The 26,681-nt window shown below is 44.8% G+C and overlaps 1 protein-coding gene across 7 annotated transcripts in view; it reads left to right on the top strand.

The window, feature by feature from the left end:
- KCNJ16 (potassium inwardly rectifying channel subfamily J member 16) overlaps positions 1-26,681 on the top strand; it is a 170,992-nt gene that overhangs the window by 135,265 nt on the left and 9,046 nt on the right. Inside the window, exon 2 of one of the 7 annotated variants that reach the window (XR_004951344.1) lies at positions 954-25,245. The exons of 4 other annotated variants lie outside the window; for them this stretch is intronic. The gene's annotated coding sequence lies outside the window, so the exon portion shown is untranslated. Of the gene's footprint in view, positions 1-953; positions 25,246-26,681 lie in introns of those variants that run through there. 2 more of the 7 variants (XM_036222583.1, XM_036222585.1) reach the window with 2 other exon arrangements.

Here is a 26,681-nt window from a genome sequence, read left to right on the forward strand (position 1 = left end):
AGCCTTGTGCTATAAAAATAACATGGCTGTCGGTTCAGTTTCGCCTTACACATGCCATGCAAGATGTCTGCCGTGGCCCAGGCTAACAGGAACTGAGAAGGGAATGGAGTTTGGGGACAGCTTTGCTAAATTAATACAATCAACATCTACCACCTGCCATTCAGAATTTAAAACAAACGATTGAGACATATTTCCTGCCTCCAAATAGCCGAGTGTATGGTGGGAGAGGGTCTTAATCCCTCTGTATGTATTATAGTAGAGCTGCTTTGACTCGTTTATGAGCATAAAGTGAGATTGATGTACGTGAATAAGCTTTGGAAGTGTCAAATTCGTAATGTTTCCTGAGAGTCTTATTTTGGCTATTTGACATTAGATTACCTCTGTTTTTAAACACTGGGAGATAAATTTACTCTGGATATTTTAATAAGTTCAGATTCCTCGTGCTCCCCCGGTCTGCGTCTGGTTTCACTCGGGAGAGTGGTGGTGCTGAACGGATAGCAGCCGGTCTCCCAGAACGCAGAGCCTCTCGCTCCTGTGATTGTGCCTGCGTGTTTGTCACCAACCATTTTTTCCCAGAGACGATGTTTGTCGGGCTTTAAGTATAACTTTCCTTTCTTTTAAGCTAGGAAAAATAAGAGATAGATTAAGAAACGGTAGCACAATTTTTTGTCCACCATTAACAGAAAAGCATCTAAGAAAATTGCCTCAAAACGTCATGCCGAAACTGTGTTACGAAAACTACTTGTTTACAACATCATCTTACATAGATTTCCCCTATCGTCTCTTTATTACGTTATGTTTCACTCACTCTTTCACCTTAATCTGCTGCCTCAGTTTCTGTTCCTTCAAAGCTATGTAGTAGGGTAGATTTGGTATATTTTAAAGATTTCATGTTTTGTCTGTATCGCAAAGATAATGTAAGAATGATAGGTGGCTTTTCTATTTCTTTGAAGGTTTTGTTTTCACTTCTCAAATTTCTGCTACCAAAGTCATGAAAAGAGGATATTTTTGCTGAATCTTCCAGGAACGATAATGAGGCTATATGGAGAGACTTATAAAAACTTTCACCTGTCAGTGACAAAGGAGCATGTGTCATTTCACAGCAGAAATATTTTCAATTTACTGATCGATTTTTACTTAAAGAACATAGGATGCTAACTACATGCCGTGCATCATTCTGAGTGCTTTACAGATATTCATACTTCTGTCCCCATGATGGACTTTGTTTTTACAGATAAGGAAACAGGCACACAAATAGCCACATAATATTCCCAAGGACACTTAGCTAGAGAATGGCATGGCCGATTTTGGACCAGGCAGTCTTTCTCTATAGTGTGTTTTTAACCACTAATCTATGCTCTCTAAAGAACCTGTGTTCCCCATAAATTCATATCTGTGTTATTATTAAGGACCCTACATTATGTTAACATGTACCTTGGATTGTTCATCCACCAGTCAAGAAACCTGTGTGTACAACTCAAGGAGAAAGCCTCAGAAACGCTCAGGCATCGATACGATCAAATAGAACCCCGTCCTGCCGGCCGAACCTGCCCTCGGCTCCCTGCTTATTGATTTCTTTGAAGTGTTCTATTTTACACGCCAAGCGTTAAATTGTACTTTCTCTGTCAAGGTATTTAAAGAATAAGAACAAGCAAATTGGAAACCAAAAAGAAGATTTATGCGCTCTATCTATTGGGCAGGACCCCAGCTGCACTAGCACGGGGAATTGTCAAAAGCTAATACACACAAGCAGAACTTCAAAAGCATGAATCAATACAGATTTCACTTCATTGAGCAAGTATAATATCCAATCTAAGGAAAGTAATATTTTATTGATGGGGAACATGCAGTCATTCTTTATGGTGCAAATCATCTGTGGAAGTCTGTTGGCTGTAATACCGACTATTGAGCTAACAGCAAAGAAGTCATTCGTAGATAAAAGTAGAGCCCAATGGGCCTTGACAGATTTCTTAGTTTAATAAAAAAAAATCTGAATTAATTCAATATAAAACAACCCCTTTACTTTGAGCCCGCAAATGTTGACTTTGTTAGAAATTACTGTTATTGATATGCAAATACTTCCAATGAAAATTTTCATAGAGAAAGAAGTCTTAGGTTTTACTTATTTTTTTCTATTCAGATTTTTGCTACTCAAAAAATTACATCAAAATACATGTTTATAAATCATTTTTCAATATTCATTAAAAGAATGTCTCTCGAAGAAAGAAATGGACTGTTTATTTTTTAAGTTGGAAAAAAGAAAAAAAAACCTGTTGGAAAAAATTTGGCAGTTGTCCTACCCTTAAAACTGTTAGCGCATTTGTCTTAGAGACGACCGACCGGACTCCTGAAGTTTCTGATAAACTTCTTTGTTGTGTCTGGCGCTTCCTTTTACGTAGTCTCAGCTTTTAAACTAAAGACCAGATCATTCTCTGACATGTTTTTGTTGTTCTTGTTTTGTTCATCTGTGCTCTTGTTCTGATTTGATTCCTAATGAAAATAGCAAACATTCATGGCAGTGCCTCAAAGCACAGAACACTCTTTCATGGCAGTTATCACATTTTATCTTCAGACAACTCCGTGACAGAAGTAAAAGTAACAGCAGTAAAAGTCTTGCTATAGCGATGAAAATACTGAGGATCGGTTAAATCAAGTGACAGGCTGGTCCGTGGCAGAGGGAGGAAGCCAGACTCCGGGTTTCGACTCCACGCCGGCAGCTGCTCCGGCACCTTCTACCCCAATTCCATCTCTGCAGCAGAGAAATCCTGAGAAAATGACAGCTGCGGCATCGGTGTGCACTCTAGAATCAGACCTGTGTCTTAATCTAGGCTCTGCCGGTTATGACCTACGTGATGTAGGCTGGTCGTTTCTCAGAGTGGGGCCCAGGACTAGTGGCATCAGAATCATCTGGGAACTTGCAAAAAAATGCAAATTCTCAGGCTCTCTCTGAGACCGATGAATAAGCAGCGCTGAGGAGGGAGACGGCATCTCTGTTTTTAACGAACCCTCTGGGTGGCTCCAATGGACAGTAAGGTTTGAAAACCAGTGGTCTAGGCCATGGCACTGTCTTGCCTTTCAGCTGAGCCAATGACAGCTATGATTCAGAGCTCTTAGAAGGATTGGGACAGTAAACGAATATAAAACAAGTGACACATGGTAGATAGGCACCTTAGAAATGCTGACATTCCCAGGGAATTGAATTTCGGTGCAAGAGTTCATCCCAACTCAGCCAATAACTTTGGTCCCCTGCGAGAACAGAAATGAAGTGGCCACCTTTGCTGGGAGAGATGGCTATTTCTAATATATTGGTAAACCGGATGGTACGCTTTGCCTACATTAGAAATAATTAGTAGCTGCCATGGCAAAGAGCTGAAGCGAAACTGATTTTTTCCCCCTGGGAGCTTCAGTCAGCGTCGGGGAGGAGGCCCGGCCCGGCTGCCACCACCGCCGCTTGGTCATTTGCTCGTGCCATTCTGGCCGTTGTGGCGCAGCAGCTTTGCCCAGTGGCCAATTTTAGTTCTGCAGCTTGAATTACTTATATAATATATATATATAACATATATATATAATGTATATTATATATATATATGTGTATGTATGTATTCAATTTAAAAATCCATTGAAAAAAAATTTCCAACCTGTGTCCACCAAAACATAGGAAAGCCGGGCTTAGGTAGCCGTAGGGCAGACAAGGGTGCAAACAGGCAAATCATGCCAGTTTCTGCCTCTGACAGCCCCTCAGCCCTCCTCCTGGACGTACGCGAGTAGGGAACACTTGTTACATACCCAGCGTGTGCCGGGCTGCCAAGCCCTATGTGTAGGGTCACCCTGTCCTCATTTATTTGGCTCTTACTTTTATTGGGAGAGTGGGAGGTGTTTTATAACAGGAATTAGGGGATTTGCGCCACATCAGTTAGCCACCTAAAATCTTGTTTCTAGATTGAACTAGGAATCTCGCATAACCTCGACATGCGTTTCAACCCCCAGGACAGAGAGCGGTGTTATTCCTGTCATTAAACTCCTGGCGTGCCCAGTTCCTGAAGTCTGAAGAGAACCAGCCACCCAAAGCCATGCTTTTTGTTGTCCGTTTGTTTCCATAGTTCCCCAAGGTTGGATTCCTGACTTGGGGGCAATAGAGAGGAAAAAAACAATGTCAACTAGGGTGTAAACTGCAAGGTGTCCGTAACGGTGACCCTCTGCGACCAGAGGACACGCTAATAAGCCACCTTAACTCGCCAGGAAGAGGGGGAAATGTTTATCTATAAACTAGACTTGCAACCTCATGTAACATGTTTCCAGAAGGTTACTCTGTTTACCAAATTTGTATGTAGATAAAAAAAAATTGAAAGCCAGTTACACCAATATTTACACCAGACACAGGGCTCTGGCCCTCGGTTGAGAACCTCTGGTTACATCGCACTCAGGATAGAGGCAGACCACGCTCTGCAGACACTTTCCGAGCCTGGGCCTGGGCCTGACATGTCGCTGCTCCAGCGTTTCCATCCGAACCGGTGGAGACTGGTGGCGTCCTCTTTTGTCCTGCCTCGACTGTCTCGTTGCACCGCAAGGGGGCTGCTCAGTGATTTGCTCAAGCATTCATTTATTTAGGCTCCACCTCGATTTAATCACTGACTTATCTTCCTGTGAAAGTATTTGTGCCTGTTAAACAGGGCAACTCGATCTAGGCAGAACTTGCTGTTTCTGCCTCTGTCCAAAGGGTCAGTGGTAGAAAGGCTGATGGCAGTGATTTTATAATTGAATGCTGCCATTGTTCCAGGTTTTTTGTTTTTCCCTTGAAAGAAAATTCTACAGGCTTGAAAGCTGTCAGATAACGGGGACAGGCTACCTAAAAACAGCGCATGCCTCGTCTCAAACCTGCAGTTAGTCAAGGACAGGTCGTCTTTGTTACACTTTGGCCAGATAAAATTGCGCACATGATTCGGGTAATTGAGGTCGATGGGAACACTTGGACTTTGTTTTCCTGGGTACTTTTCCGGGCTGAATTGTGGACTAACTTGGCCACATAGCGCTACTTACAGACTGACTTGCCAGGGCAGCGGGCACATTTAGCATGTTCGTATGTTCCTTCCGGTGCTTTTATTTCATCTGTTCTGTTGGTCGCAGGCCTGGCTCTTTGCCGCGGCCCCAGGTGGGTCTGCAGCTTCCTGCCACTACCCAGGTAGACCTTTCTGAGACACTTCAGGGGCAACTTCGCTTCGTTTAAGCCTGTGTTCTCAAATCATCCTGACCTACTCAACGGACGGTCACGTCTCCCTTACATTACCCTCTCGTGTAATAGTCACAGTTAATTTGAGACTCTCGGGTGCGTCAACCTGTACAGTGACATAATGTCAATGTGTCCAATACTGCATGTCTGGTGAGGGGCAGTTGGTCTCAGGCCGGCGGGACGGGTGGTTACTTGCAGTGTTCAAGCAGAGCTTCGTTCATAGGCCAGGAAAACAGATGTTACGCAGTCCCAAGAAATCTAAAATTTTGTGTGCACCATAAATAACAGAATCATAAAAAATCTATTTAAAAGCACCTTAGGAGAATATTCTACAGGATGTAAAATGGGCTCTGAAAGGCAGGCGTAGACGTTGTGTTAGTTTCCCAAGGCTGCCGTCACAGGGTGTGTCTTCAGACAGCACATTCGTCCTCTCGTAGTTCTGGAGGCTGGCAGTGTGGAATCAGGCCACCCCCACCCCCAGGAGCCTCTAGGGGATGCTCCTCCCTTGCCTCTCCCAGCTTCCGGCGGCCCGGGTGTCCCTCGGCTCTGGCAACATCACCCCCAGCCCTGCCTCTGTCTTCACAAGACCTCGTCCTCCCCTCTCCCCCTCCCCTCTCCCCTCACCTGTTCTTCTTTTAAGGACACTAGTCATATTGGATAAGGACCCGCACTCATGACGTCATGCTAACTTGATTACATCTGCAAAGACCCTTTTTCTAAATAAGGTCACATTCGCAGGTACCAGAGGTTGGGGCTTCAGAATATCTTTTTGGGAGGATACAATTCAACCCAAAACAGATGATGATGATGATGGCAAAGAAATGAGACACTCTGTACCTTCCTTAGAAAAGAATAGAGAAATACAATGAAATGAAAAACGACTTTCCTTTTCTTGATAATTCTTCTATTGTTGTGCTTTTAGTTGGCCATTATGGAATAGTAAGATAATACTAGATGGAAACATTCATTTTTTTCTACTTATTGTTCTGAATCTTTCATCCCTTTAAAGAAGCATGGCCTGACTCTTCTGTAATTTGCCATAACTATTGGGATTTGATTAACTGCCACTATGCAGGCAACCTTAATGCTTATAATAAATAAAATGGAAGAACATGCCTCACAGTGAGGATGGGAAAGATCAAACAAAAATGGAAAATAAAAGGACCGATTTACTGTGGATTGAGAAAAAGTGAAAAACAAAGTATTTTCGGCAACAGTTATCTTGTTAACATGGAGAAAATAGAGATTTGGGTATTGACGCAACAGCTCATGACTCACTTCTTCTTCCATAACTTCTCTTGCGCCCCAGACAGCTACGTGTTCTGAAGCTTCCGCTGTATTTTCCAGACTTCCTAGCCTAAAGAGAAATAACAGTAGTAACATTTGCATTTACTTAAGACTTTGGGGGAAAAAAGTGAAAATAATAGTAACCTTCACGGAGTGTCTGCGTGGAGTCACTGACTCAGCTATTTTGGCCAAGGCTGTCTTTTTGTCCTTATTTTCATGGCAGTGATAGCAATATTGTCCAGCAGCGGGGACGAGGGCGGAAAGGTGGGAATATCAATTGAAAGCATCTGTGAACGAAAAGACTAATGATTAGTCAGTGTTGTCTTTGTGATTTTGAGAAAGTTGCAGAAGCTGAAAGAACTTGAACCGCTAAGTGAGTGAAAGCGTCGCACACACAGACACCATCTGGAGTGAAAGGGTGGCCCGGCAGGGTGACAAAATGACCACATCCGCCCGCTGTGCTTTCTTACCAAGGAGGTAGGAAGCAAGAGGAGTAGAGCCAGCAGAAAAGATGGGGAGAAACGGTAAAATTTATTGACCTTACTTTTTGTGACTAGAACAGATTCAAATCGGTAGATTCGACAAAGGTGAAATTTATTACACGCTATCAACCCTTGGTTAAAATAATTTGGGACTTAAAATAGTCATACTTGAAAGTAAATGCAAAGTGGGCAAAATGCCCACTCATCTGACTTGCTGTGATATACCAGTCATGAGACGTGGCAGGAATTATTTTCAAAATCCTATACTGCAGGGCCATGCAATTTCTCCATGGTGGGGGGAACATTGTTGTTGAGAATTTGTTACAATAGTCTTCATTAAGATCAGAAAGATCTAACTACTATTAAATCATTCTAGCTTTAATATATCGACGAATAGATAATTAGATTTCTAAGAAAACCAAGCTGTCCTACAAAGTAAAAAAAAAGAGTGATTAATGCATTTTTTGATTCATAGAAGAATCTGAATAATTTACTTGGAGGGTTTCATTTGCAAATGATTCAGTTTATACATATGCGTAAATATTAGTGTGGATGCTGTGAGTTCAAGAAGCATATTTGTGTAAGAGTACTGTCCCACATTTCATTTGCCACCACATTGTGTCATTTATTTTGAGAGGCTGAATATACAAATGAACAATGGCCAACACTGCACATGACAATATAACTCTGACCCACAACCTCTGTAGCACACGGAAGACAAACCACAACCTTTGCAGCAATGGGCCTCAAATGGTCAAGACTTGGTCGTTGACTTCCAGCTTCCCTGATCTTTCCCATTTTTAATTTAGAACCAACCAAATATACTTCACAATCCAATAGATGCCTCACTTCTAGTTAGCCTGATGCCAGCTTCACATGCCAGTAGCCGCTGATCGGCGCAGACCCGAAGCCTTTTCTTTTTTCTCTATGAAGCTTTACCCACTCTGTTTCCCGCTGAGTCTGCTAAGTGATGATGGCCGACTGCCTTGCGACGGCAGACTCTGAAGGGTGGGCCCTGCTTGTTCTCATTCAGGTGGTATTGTTTATTTCTATAATATTTATTATAATTTCTGTATAGAGACCTTTAAAAGGCAAGATGAACGTGCCAAAGTTTAGAAGTCATTTAGGGCCACTGGATAGTTAAGTGTAGTGCCAATCATTCTGAAAGCCAGAAACATTATTAGAACTGGTTCAAACTTGGGTCAAGATTCCTTTGGCCTAGCTCAGACCCACGATAATTCAGCATCTGTGTTACTCGGTCCTCTCTACAAGTCATCTCAGCAGAGGTCTCACTGTGTGTGAGTCCCATGCACACATCCGGGGTTGGGGGGTGGCTTTCCTTGTGGAATAACTCAGGAGTGATGGGACAGTCACCTGTGGTTATTTCAAGTGGGCTCTATTTCTATGAGAAGGTCTGTTTTACCTTTTAACTGAGACGTGCGTGGTCTTTGATATTAGGAGGTTTCAGTTCTAAACCTACCGATTACTTTTATTCATAAGGAGACTTTGGGAGAGTCTGTCGGCACATTAAAGTCATTTAAAAGTCGCCGTTGACATTAGTTCCTATCTCACAGGTTGCTTAAGACTTAAAATAGGTAATTTCTATAAAAGTTACCAAAGTCCTACTATGCAACATGTATTCGATAAGTAATAACTATGATTATTACATCAAAATGGGTGTTCACATTTCCAAATGATTAATCGTTTTACGTCTGATGTGACAACACAGACATTTGGAGCCAAGATTTGGAAATTGCCACTACCTTGCCAGTTTTTCAGATTGTGTTAGAAATCAGTAAGCACTGCTATAAGACAGTCCGTGGGCATGGCGTCACACAGAGGATGGAGGCAGTCGTCTTCATAACTCAGGTGTATACCTTCCGCTGTACCGAAAACGAACCCTCTCAGAATGAGGATGATTTGGTATCAGACGCGCAGGAAAATGTTTTGACCTCAGCGCTCTCAGTGGCCTCTGCTGGTGGAGCAATTTACGGCCAACTTGGTTAATGTTTTTGGATATTAACTTTACATTTTAGAGTGTAGACAAATCTATATTTAAAATACGGAGCCCCAGAGGGGCTGTGAGGTACGTGGCGCAGCCCGCTGAAGAAGTAGCATGTCCTCTCTGCTCTCGTACGTCCTAACACAGTCAAAGAAAGCATCCGACGTGGCGCAACGCTCCTTTTGCAGACATGGCATGTGCAAGGTTAATTTCTGAATCAAACAAAGGAAAAATTCCTGGGCATTTTATGTGCATTTTTCCTAATGCAATCACAGAATCGGAGTTACCATCTAGTCCCAAACGAGGCACAGACCTCCCTGGGGTTCGTTCCTTCTCTAAGATTCGGGGTCCCACTCTGGGGCAGCGTCGGTGGCCCTGGCGGTGCGCTCCTGTCCCCTCGCTGACCTCAGGGCTTCGTTTGGGGTGCGGGGTAGGTCTCCAGCGAAAGTTTTCGGAATAAGTATTTTGTGGGAATTTCACTTTTTTTTTTTTTTTTTTTGTCACAAACGCCATTTAGTGGTCAACCTAGAAACCAAGAATGGAACGAGTTACCTTGTTAAGATTCTTAAGTCGAAAAGTGTGTGTTTTGTTTGGTGGGTTTTATTAAAGATGAGGGGAGCGGGCGTCGCAGGGCGGTGGGGAGACCGCCGGGAGCCCCCGGAGCGCGGTCCACGACGCGCGTTGAGTTGGGTTCTCCAGGGCGTGTTGCTAAGAACAGACCCTCGGGGCAGCCCCGCGTGACACGTTGCTCAACTTCCCACAGTGACTATTTCAAACGTTTTCCATTCCCTTTAAATCTCTATTCCTGTCTCCTCTGCCCACCATCCTCCTCTCCTGCGGACTTGATTACAGCTGGAGCCCTTCGTCCCAGGTCATCCTGGCTCGGCGTCACCCTCCCCCCGCCCCCCCCGACAGATTTCGGTTCCCTTTGCTTTCCCCCCTTGGCTGGGTGATACCTTCCTTACTGCCCGGGCGTCTGCTGTCTGGCCAGAATACATTCTCTTAAATGCTAATCAGATTGTCTTGTTCCCTCCGTCGGAGCCCTTGAAAGCTGCCTTACATTCATGAACATTCATTAACCCGCCTAGCCAGGTGCCGCTCACCACCCCAGCTCTATCTGTCTCCTACTTTCCACCATTCTAGAGCTTATGATCGAGCCACATAAACATTTTCATCTTGTCTGCTAACTCCCATTCGGCACTAGCACAGTTTGTGTTAACCAGTTGCATTCGATATGAGCAGAGTAAGGGTATAAATTACACCCTTTGGGGAATGTGACTCACAAGTCACTACTGCAGAATGGATTCGCTGAAGAACAAAAACAAACATATCTGTGGTTTTTAAGAAAGTGGGAGCCTGTCCAAGAGTGAAAAGGGCTAAACGTGAAAACAGGTTTATTCATTAGTAGAGTTTGAAGTTGAATGTTTATCATTTCCTTAATGCATGTTAAGGCCTTAAGAGATACTTATTGAATGATATGGAAACATTTAAAACTCTAAATTGTTTTTTCAACAAACCCCTTAACAAGCCAGCAGTTTTAAATCCAGTTTCTTTTCCCTTCTATTAAACAAATGGCAACTTTAATTAAGATGTAGTGGTATATAATAATCGCTTAGCTGTACATATAATTTAATGAGAACATATCCCAATATATCAACTCTGCCCGTTTATTCCCAGTACAGACACTAAAGACCAACTTTTTTTCTGGCCCAAATATTAGAAGCCAGAGGCTTTCTCCGTGACTTTGTATACTCCCCACCTTCACAGATGCTTTGAAGTTGAATTTTGATGGAACCGGACCTTCGAAGTGAAATTTCACGTGGAACCTAGACTGGTTCTGGACCGGACATGTTAAAAGAGACATTCGGAGGGGCAGAGCCAGGACACCAAGCATGCCCTCAGCCGCGGCCCACCCCGCAGCGAGCGGTGTGCCGGAGCTGCCTCAGACACACCGGCCATTCCCACGGGGTCTCTGCCTGGCAGTGTGTGTGTCTGAGAGTTGGTACAACCACCAGCCGGAAAAACAGTTATTCAAATTCAGGGGAGAAAAATGACCCAAACAGAAACTCTTATTCTCATTGTTCAGTTTTAAAATTAATATCATTATCACTAATTCGAGAGGAAGTACATGCTAACTGGCTTACCACTGACTTATTTCTGATTCCAGATTTGGAAATCTATTAGGATAATCTAATTTACTTTAGCACAATTTGGCCGAAGAGATGAAAATAAGTCAGTGAGTTTCCGATAACTTTAGACTTATAAGTCGTGGAAGAGGAACACCTTCCACTGTGTCCCATGGCACCAGGAGTCAGGGTCACAGGGAGCCCTCTGAGCAGCAGAAACGGTGCCTGTGAGATTTCTTCCGGTTTATCCGAAAGCATCATTTCGGCAGCGGCTGAGGCTGTACAAAACAGCTTAAAATTTTTCACGGATATGGAAAATCAGGTTAAAAGAAACAATCCTATCTATTACCTGGCATGTACATCGCGCCACATAAAGGACTGTTTTTCTCCATTTCAAATTACTGAACTGATCAGTTTAGCATGTGGATTTTGTAGTGAAGCCGTGAGACCCAAAAGGACACTTTCTTCAGGTCTACCAAAAATATGTATTTTTAACGGAAATGACACACGAGAGTCATTGTAGGACATTTACTTAATTTGAAAAATTATTGATTTAGCAGCACCTTATGTGATGATTTATTTATAACATCCGCTACATTAAAACAAGGCAAAATAAAAAATTCTCCCCCTGAAAACAGACTCCTCGTGACCCCCGTCTGCCCCTGGCCATCGTCGCATTTTCTCCATTTGTCTCCAGAACCCCGTCGGGACATCTTTCGTCAGAGTCACCAGTGGCGTCACCTCGCCGTGTGCGATGGTCAGTTCCCTGTCCTCGGCCGATCGCTGAGCTGTCGCCTTGACCTGCCTGACAGGTGGTCACTCCTCCTTTCCTGTCACTCTTCCTTCTCACCGCGTGTCCTGGTTTTCCTTCTATTTCAGTTTCTCTTCATGCTGCTTTGTTGGCTCCTCCTCATCTGCCCAACCTCAAACTGGGTTGCCCCGGAGTTTAGTCATTGGGACCCGTCTCTTTTTACCCTCTTCTCACGTCTCGCGTGGCCTCATCCATGTTCACAGTTCCAAACGCCACACGTGTGCTGATAGCTTCCAGGCTCGTCCCTCCATTCCGGACCTCTCCTGTCAACTCCAGGACGTGTGCCCTCCACCCGCGTCTCCTTTCGGTTGTCAGGGAGCGTATCCAGTCACCACCAGAAACCTCAGACTCCCTCTTCTCCCAGCTTCGTCGTCTCAGTAAATGACACCGGCATTCACTCGATTTCTTATAAATGTCCACCTTTTTATGACTAGTCCATCCAGGTTGTAAAACTTCCTTAGAGGTGAAAAATGGACAGTGACTAAGAAACGTATGCTCTCCCTTATCTCAGAATTAGAAGAGGCAAGCAAGCCACAGAACGAAATCAGCTTCTCAGAAAGACATTTAAACTCTGTCCTTGGAACCACTACAGAGGTTGTCACTCGTCCGACTCTAGGGGCACACACTTCCTTGGAACCCAGATGAAATGCTGTCGGGCAAGAAGCCGTTAGCGTTGGGTGTAGGATCACATACTCGGCGTGTGTATTCACACAGAGAACTCTTCATGATGACAATAATAGACCCTCTTCCTTGAAACGGGAGAAGTTGTATGAGTCCTGGAGGGGTTAACCAGGCTTCTGGGATCGTAAGACGTTTAGGGGATGTTTGGGGCCACTTTGTGATTTGGGGCGATCCTCCTTACTGAATAAGCTCACAAAGGTTCCATCAAAAGACAAAAGATGCGGATGGGCAGGGAGGAAGGCTTTTTTTCCTTCGCCATTCTTGTTTTCTGTGAGCCACCACTGGCAAGACTGTCTACAACGCGTAGGCATGGGAACCAGTTAAAGAAAGTGTCGATTCACTGGAGTGAAGCGGAGAACTCAGCGGCCTTTGTGTGTGGTGAATGTGTCCGGAAAGGCAAAGCAGGGCGAGATGCTCCTGTGGGCTTTCTCATCTCCATGGCGGTAGGTGCTGACGGCCGGAGAGAAAGCACCAAAGAGCAGAGAGGACAGACCCCCGAGGCGTCCGGCCGCCGTGCTCTCCCGGGATGACAAGGACGCAGGCTTGTACCCCGAGCTTCATTATCTGTAAGTAAGGAGAGGCCGTCGAGGGCGTCATGGAGTGATTCGGGCCCCAGCTGGCTGCTTCCCTGTTCGTTCAAGCCCGTCCTTTCCGCCGCGTGCCTGCCAACAGGCACCTTTGTGATGCGGCCTTTGGCTCGTGGTTACGCTTTATCACGGCGCCGCAAGTGGCTGGGACCTGTCTGCCTTTCTCTCCTGCGTCCTCCGGGGACTGCTGAACCGAACCGACTGAGACCGTGCGTGCCATTTATAGATCAGTTAAGGGAAGCGACGTTCGGGGCGAAGGAGACTCAAAACACAATGACTTAGCCAGCTGAGCATTGCTTATTGACGTGGGACAGCGTGGGAAAGGCTGAGTCGTTAATTTCCTGTGGAGACAGTCATTCATTCAGAAGACCGTCTGTTCGTGTGTCTCTGTCACTCTTCCCAAGTGACGGCAGAGGGGCACTGAGAATTTGAAACTGTGTGATAATATTTGCAGTCGTTGATGTAGACGTAATCATGTCTTTACAACTAAAATACGGACAGAAATACCGTAATGACTCATTAGAGAGGAAAAAGGGTAACTTCAATAAATAGTAAGCTCCTCAGGCATTGAAGTCTGATTAGGCATGAAGGCGCGGGGCTTTCTAAGTTTTAACACTTTCTTCTCCTGATTCTTGCCTTTCTATTTGCCACCCGAGCTGTTGCTGTGGAGTAAAGAGCATCTGTTAGGTCCCAGCCTGCAGGCTTCCATGCCGCTAGAGGAAGGAGCCGGGCTGAGGCGATACAGCCTGTCTCCTTAGCAGTTCGAGGACTGGAGCGATGCACGGCCAGGGGTCTAGCCATGAATACGTCTTACGCTTATGAAGCTCTTTACGCTTTTCTTTATACACGCTTCCTCCACTCTTTTATCTTTCTACGAGCCTTGAAATAACTCTGAGAATTCAGAGGGAGCCAGGGACAAGATTCCCAGAGGCTCCGAAAGCCGATAGTCCCAAAGGAAGAGCCCGAACTGGCGACTTTCTAGCAGTGGGGCCTTCCCGAGTGACTTCGCATCCATCCGCCTCCTTTTCAGAAGCCAGTCAAATGTTCTTTCATCTTATTTGGTATGGCGCCCGGAGCACAGAGAGAACAAACCACACGGAGACGATTATTATTCTCTCCATTTCGGAGAGGAGGGAAATTCTGATATAGGCCATGATATAGCTTAATGGCTAAGGTCAGTTAATACCGCGAATGACCCAACTCCAAGGGATAGCTCTCTTGTTCTCAAACTTGAGAAAACATAAGCAAATTGCAGTTTCGTAATGAGGAAGGGGGAATACCGTTGCAATACCAAAGATAGTCCTGGCTTTTAATACCAGCCCTGATTTACTTCTGATATGGTTTTCTGATTAGTAGTGTTTGACATTTAGACATCCACATTCCATCCCTGGGCCTTGTCCCTCTGATGAGCCCAGTCTCTGCAGGCCGGGGGTGCCCCTGAGGTCACGGGAGATATGTTGGGATGGGCCAGCCTGAGGGGTAGCAAGGTCCCACTGCTGACATTTATGGGGCATCTGCTCTTCTACTGTGTTATCCGCTTTGTTCTCATAATTACCCTTTTCAAAGGGGTGGGGATCAAACGGGTCAAATAACTGGTCTGAATTCACATAGGAAAGTAGTAGAGATGAGATGCAAACAGAAATCAGTCTGACTCCAAAAATCAAATCTAAGTGAGTAAAGTAAAGGCCCATTCTGTTTGCATGGCATTAATAACATCTCTGGAACGAAGGGTTGTGGTAAGAATCCGATAAGACCCTCCTGGGACTCAGGTCCTCAGAATCTAAATTTGGTTCACCTTGAAGAGATGGTCTGTGTTTTGATGGTCTCGGCACGTCCGGGTCGTGGTACAGGAAGTAGAGTCGACGCTCAACAAGCTACACTGGGGTTTGAAAGCCTGCGCGCACGTTTGCTTTCCTGTTTCCTTCTCTTCCAGTTCTTCCCCCGTGCTGTCTTTGGCTTCACTCCTTCACCATGACAGCGACGTCTCTTAGCAAGCAAGATGCCCGGAACTGAACATTACACTTTAGCTAGGAAGTACCCCCAGTTAAACAAACTTTTACTGCTTTTACTCAACATTGTGTACGGGTGAAAAACTACTTTTGTGGACTCTCTCCCTTTGCCTCGATTGTCTGGGAAAGATGGGTCTGTTGGCTCACTTGCAGTTCCTCCTTTTCTCACCGCTCATCTTTGCTGGCTTTCTGGGCTTGAGGTTGGGCAGTTTTTAGTGGGATCAGCTGCCTCAGTTTCCCCGCTGTGAATTTGTCCGATCTGTGGCGCGAAGGGCATTTGACCCCCACACGTCAGCCCCTCTGCTCCCGGTTTTGAGTCGAGTCAATCCTGGGCGCCCCTGAGTGGCTCTAGAACGCATCTCAGGGGACGCAGCCAGCACTGCTTGCAGTGAGCGCCACCCTGAACTTGTGCCCCCGCCCCAGTGACTGGGTTTCTTGCCTCTTTTCTTCCTGAGGTCAGGTTCCAGGACCGGCAGCTCTGCTTCCCATTACGGCTCACAGCCGTAGCTGTGGAATGAGGTGAATTTCTCGTTGTCCTTTCCCTCAGCCCCCAGCGTTTCCTACCTGTGTGAGCCTGGATTGATCTGCCAAACTAGTGAAGCTGCAATTCTTCATCCTTCAAACGGGGCTGATATCGATACCCGGTTCTCAGGATTTGGGGAAAAACAAACCACACTCATGGATGAGGATGGCCCTTCTCGTCACTGGGGCGCGGCCCGGGTCCTGACGCACAGCGCCACTCCTGGGGCCCGGCGGCTTTCGGCCGTGCCTCCAGAGATGCCGTGGAGTGCTTGCCTGCCTGGCCATCCACGCGCTGTCTGCTCTTTCTTCTCATAGGTGCCCCAGCTCCGTGCTCCTCCTTCTCGTCCCTCGGCTTCTCACCGGGCGCCCGGGAAGCTGAGTAACGAAAGCCCGCGCCCCGTCTCCCGCACACTCCTGCCCCAGACGCACCGCACTTCCGTCCTTGGCGCCAAAGCTGGACCTTCCCCCGAGCTCAGCACAGGCCCCACTGCGGGTCAGTCCTCAGTTCGTGGCCTTTGACCTTGGGAGTCTGGCCATCGTAGTGCCTATTACTCCACGTATGTCAGATTTGATACTTAGGAAGGCATTACTATCCTCTTGCTAAATCAGTGCCCCCAGCCACTGGGGTGACCCTCTCAGCTCCCCAGGCCATAAGCTGCAGAGCAAGGAGCTGTGGTGCTGTATTCCACGACCGGCTGCTAGATCAGCCTTCGCGGTGATGTCCAAGGCTGGGAGACCTCGTCCACACCATCCTCTGTCTGCAGTGTCATAGGCACCTCTCCCCAAGCGGGAGGTACCCCTGAGCAGTCCCAGGGCAGGATGATCACACATTCTTTATCCACGTGCAGTTTTTCTTAACGTGGAGATGGAAATGTGTATTTTCCCCATCCCAACCTTAGGTGGTTTTGCATTATTTTATGAGAGAGTCCGGTTAGGGTCCACAAGAAGAGACGGCGTCAAGGGTCAGGAGAAAATAAACTTGACTGTGCTCACAGGTCTTTGAGACCGGAGGCACACTGCATGCCACACAGACGGGATGGGAGAGGCACCAGGGTGGGCGTAGGTGGGGCACAGGGGTGATGGGGAGGCGTGGGCCACAGCCTCCAGCAGGGTTTGCACGGGGAAGGACAGGCCGGCAAGGCGAGCAGTTTGGGATGGGCTAGTGTGAGTAATTCCGGCTACAGGAATGGTCTCTGGTTGCTTGGTTCCTGGGATGATTGAGGCAGAAGAATAGCGCTATCTAGGGCAAGACAGAGGAGGTATGGCTCTGGGTCAGTTAATAGATCAAAAAGCACACTCCAGGCCGGGTCTTTTGTTGTCTCTAAGACTTGGCTAGTCCTCCTAGAATAAAATTGGACAGTCACTCCCCAGCCAGAGAAGGGACCTGAATTGCCATTATTATTATATGAGAAGGCAGATTTCTGGTCACAGCTGGGGACTGTCCTTGAGGAGAACAAGCCAATTATCTGTCTACCTCGGTGGAAATGGCCTTTGCCGAGCTGCAGTGATTTCATAAACAAACTAGAGCAGGTGCGGAGGAGAGGAGAGGTGGGGATGTTGACTCTCTGTCTCCCATATCGGGAATCAGACTCACACCCACACGCCACCCTCCTCTTGAGCACCGAGCCTTTATGATTAGGGCTGATCCTCCTGTAAGAGTCAGGCTTCTGGCTGCAGAAGAATTAATGCCAAAATAAGGCTGTGTACTCTAGATCCAAGCAGTAGGAAGCTTTATCCTCAGGACGACCTGTGACATCATCCACACGCGATTGTTTTCCCTTTTGTATTCAGACGCTTTGGCCGAATTCCAAAGGGTGTCCACAGGCAACAAGCCTTCCCTCCAGCCCACCCATTGGCTGAGTAATCGCACGATTGGAAACATTCTTCTCCACTAAACGGCATCACCCAATTAGCTTTCATTGAAAGCTTCCTTCGGCCTCTTTCTTTGCCAGCATTTCTTTAGATTGTCAGCGTTCCGATCAGGTGGGCTTTTGCTGGTCGACAGTCACCTGCGCTTGTGAATAGTGACAAGCGCTTCAAGAGCTGACCTTTTCAGTGGAGTAGGTGGAGATATCTTGAGAAAGCTTGAGAACAGTCACAGATGCCAAGAGATCCCCCTGCAACCTGGTGTTTAAAGTTACAGGAATAGCATATGATCTCAAATCTAGAAAATCTGGCCGGAGCCTTATATGCAGAAGCTATGCACATGGGAGAAAAGGACCTTCGTCTTCATGCACCATTCATAATCTAGTCCTAGAAACCAAGTTCCGGTTCCCGTTCTTTCGCTTCCCAGCTCTGTGTCACAGAGTGAAGACTTCATTTCTCTAAGACCAGCTATGAATTGGCAAGACGTAAAAGGTGCAATAAAACCTACTTTTCAGGATCGTTAGAATTAAGGGAGCATGATGCGGCACTGTGGCTTGGAAAAGAGAGGCTGAGCGGGGCTGAGGGGCAGACATCGCCAGAGGCGGAAGCTGCGGACACTCGGAAACCTTGATTAGCATCGCGAATGGCCTGCGAGCCGGACCTTCCAGGTCGCAGCACAGTGAACTGCGTGGGGTGCGGTTTGACTTCCCGGCTGTCCTCGTGGAGATCGTTGAGATTCTGATGACCGCTGTTCTGTTGAATCGACTGTAAAATCTTCTTGGGGGAACGTGCCCGCAGACAGGCAAGGTCACGAATCCCAGTGCATTGCTTCCATAGCAAGAGTGGCCTTTGATTCAAATGGCATGAGTGGCCTCGCTGGGGAGAGGAAGTGGAGACGCTTTGCCTGATGCCACAGACACACGGATTGAGTTTTCACGCCTAAGCAACCGTGGAGCCAAGAACCAAGTGGAAATTCTGGGTCGGTGATTCTGGGGAGTGAGGAGTGGAGTCTTACACTTGGGTTTTCATAAGATTTTGGTGCCATTTCGCCAAATATGAATGACTAACAGGACAAATATTCCCTTAGCCTATTCTGTCTTCTCTCTTGGATGTTTGTGGGTATAGAAGCTGGCATGGGAGCTTCACAAATCATTGAGAATCTGATTCGAGGATTCCTTTCTAATTTTTTTTTTTCCCAATGAGAGCATCCCATCCATCTTTCTACAGGGAAGTTGCATGAGATTCGGGAGTTCAGATGCCAGTGATGTTTACATTTCTCAGTTAAAAAGCCAGTGTTTCTTCCTCCGGTCCTAAACTCTATGAATGGAAAAAGCTATTTTAGTTCACGGCATATTCTTTCCATTAAGATTTTAAAATTCTGCAGCACCGCCGCCAAGGCTCATCTGTTGAATGAGATTTTCATAAATGTTATGTACCCCGCCTGGGTGCAAAGTGGCGTTTCGATTAAGTTGGGGGAAAAAAGGTAATTTTATTAACAGAAAACACCTCTTATATTCCCTCCTCTGGTCAGCCCCAAATCTGAAAAGAGGCCATGCTACAATTATAACAGTTATGAATAATTTTTAATAAAATCAGCAGCTAAAAATTGTTGAATTTTTGCAATGCATTGGAACTCCTTCTCCACGTTGCTACATTCTTGGCAAGGAATGAATTTTGACTTGGATGCGGGAAATCCGTTCGAGCCAAGCACCACGCACATTTCCATAGGCAGGTTATCTGCTGGGCGAATTAGCCCAAGGAATTAAAAATAAAAACTCCTAAACTGCCTTTTGCTCAACCACCCAGAATATTCCCCGTGATTACATCCTGCCTGGCTGACAGCTCGAATTCGGAATACAGAGAATCATTTTAATAGCCTGCAATGTACAGACGCAGGGCACTCGTTCCAAAGCGAGTGATGTATTCCAAGTCCAAGACCAATCTGTTCCTCACTGCATTCCTTCTGAAGCTTACCTATGGCACCGTCCTCCTTCCTGAGCCTAGAAAATCAAGAATTAACCACAGAAGCAGAACTCTGGGGAAGCAGTTTGCACCTTAAATGCCAGGAAAGGTCTCGCATTTAACCAACTTTCTTTTGGAGCTGCAACCTCATGCCACTTCGATATCGTCCCGCCACAGAGCATGTCCTCGTAGCACGCGGCCTCAAGAGAGTGTCCGGTACACTCGGCAAGACTGAGCTCTCAACGGCAGCAGTAGCCTTCATAACCCTCGCTAATCAGTGCTTCAGATATATTTAAATGTCAACCGAACTGAAGAATACATAAAGGCTGTTTTCATTATCTTTCTCAGCTTGTTACAAGCATTGGCATTTTAGCTAAACGCTAGATAGAGTCTCCTACAGCGAAGGTTTAAACATTTTACCATGAGATTTAAGGGAACAAGCGCCCCCCGTCTGACCCGCTCCGAACTTCCCCAATGTCCATCACAGTGAATAGTCCAACTTGAGAAGTGCTGGGAACAGTTTCGCCTGTCTTTTATTTAAGAGAAGTCTCACTAACAGGGTCACCTCTGCAGGGGCATTTGGGGACCACAGAATCAGACCTTCTGACTCAGGTAGGAAGCACAAGTGGAAACAAGTACAAGTGGGGAGAAAGCACAGAAAATTAAATGCATGGAAATTCGAGAGTCTATCAACTGCACTCAATTCTGTCCGCTGCCTAAATCTTCTATTATCTGTAATAAAAGGCCATGCTTTTTGGCCAAGTGCCCTTGAAAAGGCACAAGCTAATAGAAAGCTAATCTCGTGTGATAGGCAACAGGATGCTTAAGGTATTGTCTCAGTGAGCTGCCTGTCTGGATCTTCCTGGGGAAGTCTTTTGTCCTGTATTTTAAGGGCTTCTCAATTTATCTGTATCCACAAGGGAAAATGGGAATTGAGATAATAACCAATAACAGTTGCTTTATTTTCCTCCCCAATAAAGCTGTCCTGGGTTTTTATTTTGACAGCTTAAAACAGAAACTCAATCATTTAAAGGTCAAAGAAGTTGTAAATGCTATCCAGGAGGTTCCTGATACACTAGCAAATCACATTTGCAAGTTCAGTGATTCTCAGCAGATTGAAGAGACGCATAAATAGACCCTCCGTAAATCGCCAAAGAGGACAATTTTCAGCCAGTCCTCACAAAATGGAAAAATAGCAACAGAGAGATAGGATTTGGTTTTCTATTGGATGAACACCAAACTTATAGAAGGTGAAAAGCCAGATCGCATATGCTTTCTATAACTGAGAAGTATTTTGGAATGAACAGTTAGATTCAGCCGAAGCAGCTCCTGCAGCAAACTACATGTGAGCTCTTAAGGTCCGTCACCCGTAGCCTGGCGTTTAGAAAGCAAAAGGCGACCAGTGTGGAATGACTTCCGTTCTTAATGATACGTGTGGTTTCCTGTGCAGCTGTCATGTCTCTCGGAAGGTGATATCTAGGCAATTAGGTGCTAGAAGGGAACTTTCAAACAAGTCTGAGAAACTGGCAATCAGATAAATCATGGTGGAAAAAATGGCAGATTGTTTTTCTCTTCCCCTCTCCTCTCTCTCTCTATCTCTCTTTCTCTCTCTCTCTCTCTCTCTCTCTCTCTCTCTCTCTCTCTCTCTCTCTCTTTCTCTCGTTGGATCTATATTGGAATTAACTATAGTCATAGCTACAAGCATTGCAATTACATACATATTAAATACCATGAAAGATTTGGGAACATAGCTTAATTTAACCCTCCCATACAATCCTATGGTCAGCATTTTTCAGATGGACAATAGGAGGCTCAAAGAAGTCGAGTAACTTATGCAGAAGTGCAGTTCATCCTGCTAGTGATCAAGCAAACGTCTGAACTCAAATCTCATGTATGTGAGAGCCCAGTGTCTCAATTCTTGAAACTTTAAGGGAGTCGATCTCCATTTTGAGAATGTATAACAAGCAACTGGGGGCAAGGGAATCAGAATGATTGGGGTGAAACCCAGGGACCTGCAGGTGTAACATGCTCCCCTAGGATTTTGCAAGCACGTTGCTAGGAGACTAAACTTTGAACAACACTGATGTGCTTTACTGCTCGTAGGGCTATCTGAATGAGGTTTTAGAGTTCACAAATATGAATTATTAAGAACTGTCTAGGGCCAGCTCTTTCGACAAATCTACATCATGGATATCTAATCGCTTTCCCCACTTACCCATTTCAAAGGGCCATTTGCTTGGGTCTTAAACATCTATTAACATAGACCTTAAAGTAGTAACATTGCAAAATAGCACATTTTTTACCATTTTCTTTCCAAAGTTATTGAAAATATTAAGATAAAAGAAAGATTCCTAAAACAGACTTTGGTATCCCAAGCCAAAAAATGAAGGTATTAGCAGTTTAATATGTTTTGGAATGGGGAGAGGGGAGCGAAGGGGCTCTGGGAGGGGAGCATTACATTTGATGCCTGTTTAATTTTAACTCCGCTTTGTGTAGCCCTCGTTTGTTCCCAGCTGCTTTCATGATTTCTCCAGTTGGTCTCCAGTGGCCAAATCAGACCCGACTCCCTCTTCCCTACCACCTCCTTGTTTTAAATGAGATCTGGTTTTACTTAGATAAATTAAATGTCACTATATTTGTTTCTGTGAATTGTTCCAGCAAAAATTACAGCATCAATGTCTGACTTTAAATGTCTGTAAGACTGTCTGCCTCTCCAGGCTATTTATAGTTGCCTTTTAAACGCTCTAATAAATGCTTTTAGATTGCTATTGGTTTGCTTTCCCTTTACGCAGCTTTAGAATTGGTTCACCTCTACAGTACCAGCTGAAAAGACCTATTTTTTCTTTTTTTGCAAAAGTAATGCATGTTCACGGTAAAATTTTAGAAAATATAAAAAAGCAAACAGAATGAAAAAGAAAAAAAATCATACCAAATAGAGAAGGCCACAGTTGACATTTTGTTGTTTGTCATTCTGTCTTTTCTCCATACTTAAATACATCAAAACTTAAAAAGGTAATATTGGACAAGCCATTTTATAATTGTGTTTTATTTTTTCTTCTGAACAATGTTTTTATTTTTCCTGTCATTCTTTTAGTCCATCTCTTTTACTGGCTACATTAAAAGTAATGAGTAATGATATGATTATACCATTATATAAAACAATCCACATTAATTAGATGGCCAGGCCATGGCTAGCGTTTGCAACTACGGACAGTCGTACAAACAAGCCATGTCTCTGTGCTCATCCATGACATTTTCTTTAGGGTAAATTGCTACAAGCGGCGTTGCTGGATCAGAGGCTGTATCAACTTCCTAGATTATTGTCACACATAGTCAACTTCTCTTCAAAAATAGTCCAGTTAAATCTCTATATTTCATATTTCAAAATATCTCTAAAATGACAAAATGATAACATGCATTTGTATGAAGAAAACCACATTCCTAATAATTCAATCACTGCTTTAACAAATTTTATTACTTTTCAGTGCCAGGCACAAATTTTTTTTCTTCAACTCCAGATTTCTAGAGATTTCTGCGGCATAGTTGTATGCAATTATCATACTGAACCCTACAGTTCTAAGAAAGCTCGTGAGCAAAAGTAGTAAGTATGGCTTACACACACGCACGCGCGCACACACACACACACACACCAAAAAACAAAAAACAAGCAAACAAAAAAAACCCACAAGGTATAAACTGGCAGCTTGGAGAGGAGAGAGGTGAAGTCGGGGAAGAGAACAGAGCTGATGTTTGGGGAGCTGCCAGCCTTGACATTTTTACCATACAAGCCATACAGATTCTCTTACTAGGACTGAAATCTCCCTGAGAATATTGTATGGCTCAGTTTGTATCGTTTAAGGATTTGTTCATTCATTCCTTCAAAGTGTAATTAATGAGTGCCTATGAGCCACATGTGGCTCGAGCTGCTGGGGATACCTGGCTAACTAAGACAAGGGGACCTTTTCTTGTGGAGCTTCCCGTCTATTCCGGGGGGCCGTCCAGCCAACAAACAAGTAATTCAATCAGCGGTGCTGTTTTAAAATGAATAAATCACGTTAATGAGACAGAAAACACTGGTGTGGGGGAGGGTTTTAGTTTCTATCCTCTCCAGACAAGGCCGCTTTTAAAAAAGGCAATATTAAAGATGAGGCGTCAGTGACCATATAGGAAGCCCTGCAGGTATAAAAGGAGATGCAGAGGCCCCGGGTCAGGAACATCCTCATGTGTTAGAGTGGAATTTAGCAAATTTTTCCTATAAAGAGATAGCAGATATTTTCCACATCGTGGACCACATGGTCTCTGTTGGCAATTACTCAGGTCTGCAGAGGTAGCTGACAGCAAGTAATCATAGACAATATATAAACAATAGCCTGAGTGTATTTCAATAAAACTTTATTTATAAAAACAGTGAACCAGATTTGGTCCCTAGGCTGTAGCTTTCTGACCTCTTTGTGAAAGAGGCAGGCACGGTGATGCTGGAGAGTGAACAGTGAGGAGGAGAAGAGGAGGAGATACTTTCCGGAGATGGGCAGAGGTCAGATGTACGCAATCTGTGTAAAGTACAGATATGCAATTTACTCTAATTGCGATGGAAAGATCCCGGAGGTTTTTAAGCAGGGGTGTGACATGTCTTGACTTTATTTTTTAAAAGAGTAGATTAAAGTACAGTGAGGGCAGAAGAGGAAGATCTCCCAGGAAGCCCTTGTGGTCCATTGAAGACATGGTGGTTTTGACTAGGATGAAACATGATTAGATTAAAGATCTCCTTTGAAGTTGAACCAACAGGACTTCCTGCTAGTTTACAGGATGGAAGTAAAGAAGAGTGATTAGACCGTACTCTCGCATATAGGAGATACTTTAAAAGTGTAAATTAAACTGAATTTTAGTGGAATTTTCTCTGTCTCAAGCTACAAAAACTGTCCCTGATTAAAAGAAGCAAAATAAAATGTTATTAAAAAGATATCAGGTAGTTTATAGTGTCAAAGAAAGTATAAAGGGAGAGAGACCGATTTGAGCAGAAAGAAGCGGCAAGGCCAATGAATGTTGACTCTCAAGACTGTCTCTCCAGGAGCTGTGACTTGTGTCCTTCCCTGGGGAGACTTAAATGCCTCTTGACTCTTTTTAGTTTCCTAGAATAATAGAATTCGGCACCCTTGTGTCACTTTTTCAAGATGCTAAGTCTTGTTCCTGAATTTCTGATTGGCCATCCAAAGTCACATGATCCTCTTCCAGGTGCAGGGCGAGGAGACAGTAGCAAGCGGTGGCTTTTGCCACCTCCACTGGCATCATCCGGATCCCAGCCACTATCATCTCTTACCTGGTCGTCAAAATACCTTCCTGGCTACTCTCCCCACATCTGCTTTTAAATTTCTTCAACCTGTTCTCCACTGGACAGCCAGCCAGAGTGGTCTTTTAAAAAGGCAAACCATGTCACGCTGTGGTTAAGATACTTAATTTGCTTTCACTACTCTTGGGAGAATGACCCAAACTTATCATTCTACTGGGGCTTATATGCTCTGCCTCTGTCTCCCTTTCCAGGTTCGCCTCCCCTCTGTTTCAGTTTCACTTCTTGGGAAAGCATGTCCTATGCATCTTTGAATCGCAGAGACTTCGCAAATGCTGTTCCTCTGCCTGGAAAACTCTTTTCCTCTTTCCTTTTATTTAATTAACTCCCACTCATCTTACAGATACCCGTCTCTCCCAGACTAGATGAGAACCCAGGATCATAAGCTGTTGTAAGAAACAGGGGAGAAATATTTATTCAAACTCAGGTTTAAAGGAGGGCTATAAATAAGTAGAGTTTTCAAAGTGCTAGTCCTTGTGCTCTTTTATATTATTCATTTATTCCTTACAAAAATCTTTCGAGAGGCCAACTATTGTCCCTATGTTTTATGTACAAGAAAGCCTAAAGATATTTGTAAGATGAAGATAGCACACATCTGAGTGGGGGTAGAACCATTTCTAGAAGCCATGCCTTTGGTCATCACATGCCCAGCCTTTAACTGTGCAGCTGTGGGACCAGAGTAGCTTGGACCGTACCCTGTGGTAGCAGGAGAAGGGATATGGGTTAGAATAATCACTCTGGATGCAATTGGCAAGAGAAGAGTTAGAAGGCTATTTATATAAACCAGGTAAAACCAGGATTTTGCCTGATCAGGAGAGCCCGCATTCAGTGATCAAATGCAGGTCACTTCCTGTAATGATAGCTTCTCGTGGGAACCAGGCCTTAAAATTAGCTTAGAACAAAGGAAGCAGCAGCCAGCTTACACCTGTAAGTAGTGAGCGCCTCAACAACCAGACAGTGACCGTGCCTCAAACAAACACAGCAGGACAGAGAACAAGGGCCCTGTGTTGATAGCATTTTACCTGAGGGTGGAGCCAGGAAAAATGACGAGCATGTACTCAGCTTGAATGTCAGGTCACGGACCAAACTCTCCCTAACAGCCCTCCATGCTGCCCAGACATTCTCCATATTAGTTCTTCGTTTGGCTTCCTCCTCGGAACTTACCTCTATCAGCCGTCATCTCATTTTACTGTGTTCATCTTTATTGGTGACCACCTCTCAAATGCAAATTCCACACAGGTGGGATTCTGCTCACTAATTCCGAAAAATGGGTGAGTCTGGCCTAAAATAGCTTGCTCTTTTAAAAAACTGAATAAAAACAAAACAAGATATAAACAATCAGTAACAGATTCTCCATTGGAAAATTTTAGAGGCCATCAGGGAAGTACTTTTCTTACACAACAAGGGGAAGCTGAGATCTTAAAGAGACCTAAGATCTCGCGAGATCCAGCTTCTGCACCAACCCAGATTCAACTCCAGGGACGATCTCAGCAGCTGGGGCTGGTGTACAGTCTAGACAGGGATGGGCAGGTCGATTTTCAGGATAAGAACAAGAGAAACCTTCAGGGACACCTTAGTAAAACATGTACATGCCCTTTAAGATGAAGAGTAGCATGGTAATGTTGATGCAAGAAACATCCAAACCTGTAAAGAATTTTTATGAGTTTATTTGAGCCAAACTGATGACATTTGCTGGGGCCCAAGATCTCAGATGCTTCAGAGAATAACAGTTTTGCAGCTTCTTTTATGCATTGGAAATTAGAGGATGTAAGGAT

Source organism: Rousettus aegyptiacus, unplaced genomic scaffold (assembly GCF_014176215.1).
Source record: "Rousettus aegyptiacus isolate mRouAeg1 unplaced genomic scaffold, mRouAeg1.p scaffold_m13_p_6, whole genome shotgun sequence".
In the NCBI taxonomy this organism is placed as follows: domain Eukaryota; kingdom Metazoa; phylum Chordata; class Mammalia; order Chiroptera; family Pteropodidae; genus Rousettus; species Rousettus aegyptiacus.